A 598-nucleotide genomic window follows, 5' to 3' on the forward strand; every position below is an offset into this window, starting at 1 on the left:
GTGTGTGTGTGTGTGTGTGTGTGTGTGTGTTTGTGTGTGTGTTTGTATGTCTGTGTTTGTCCCGCCCAACATCGCTTGATGTGGTGGTGTGTTTACGTCTCCGTTACTTAGCTGCTCGGCAAAAGAGACCGATAGAATAAGTACTAGGCTTCCAAAGAATAAATCGATATGCTTGACTAAAGGCGGTGCTCTAGTATGGCCGCAGTCAAATGACTGAGTCAAATAAAAGCGTAAAAGAGTATATATACACACACGTGCACACACACACATATATTGGCATATACATGTATAAATCTATGTATTTGCATGTCATCCTTGTGCACGTATCATGCTAGTCATCTCTTCATCTTCCAATTTTAAAATATGTAATACCGTAGATACACTGTTGAATCGACAGTTATACAGGTAGTTTTTCTCTAGATATATGAATTCTTACACCTAACCCTAACCCTAACCCTAACCCTAACCCTAACCCTAACCCATCAAATTACTCATGAGTATGTGTATATGCTGATATATGTGAACGCTTGTAATTCCAGTTTTTCTTCACAACTTACTGACAAACAGGGGCGTCAAACTCTGAGGAACGGAGTTGTGA

The 598-nt window shown here is 40.0% G+C and overlaps 1 non-coding gene across 1 annotated transcript; it reads right to left on the reverse strand.

Moving 5' to 3' along the window:
• Positions 1–278: 278 nt before the first annotated feature.
• Positions 279–381, reverse strand: LOC128247467 (U6 spliceosomal RNA). The gene has a single exon (XR_008263840.1). It is a non-coding gene; the product is annotated as a U6 spliceosomal RNA (small nuclear RNA).
• Between the last annotated feature and the right edge of the window lie 217 nt (positions 382–598).

Source organism: Octopus bimaculoides, chromosome 3 (genome assembly GCF_001194135.2).
Source record: "Octopus bimaculoides isolate UCB-OBI-ISO-001 chromosome 3, ASM119413v2, whole genome shotgun sequence".
NCBI classification, from domain to species: domain Eukaryota; kingdom Metazoa; phylum Mollusca; class Cephalopoda; order Octopoda; family Octopodidae; genus Octopus; species Octopus bimaculoides.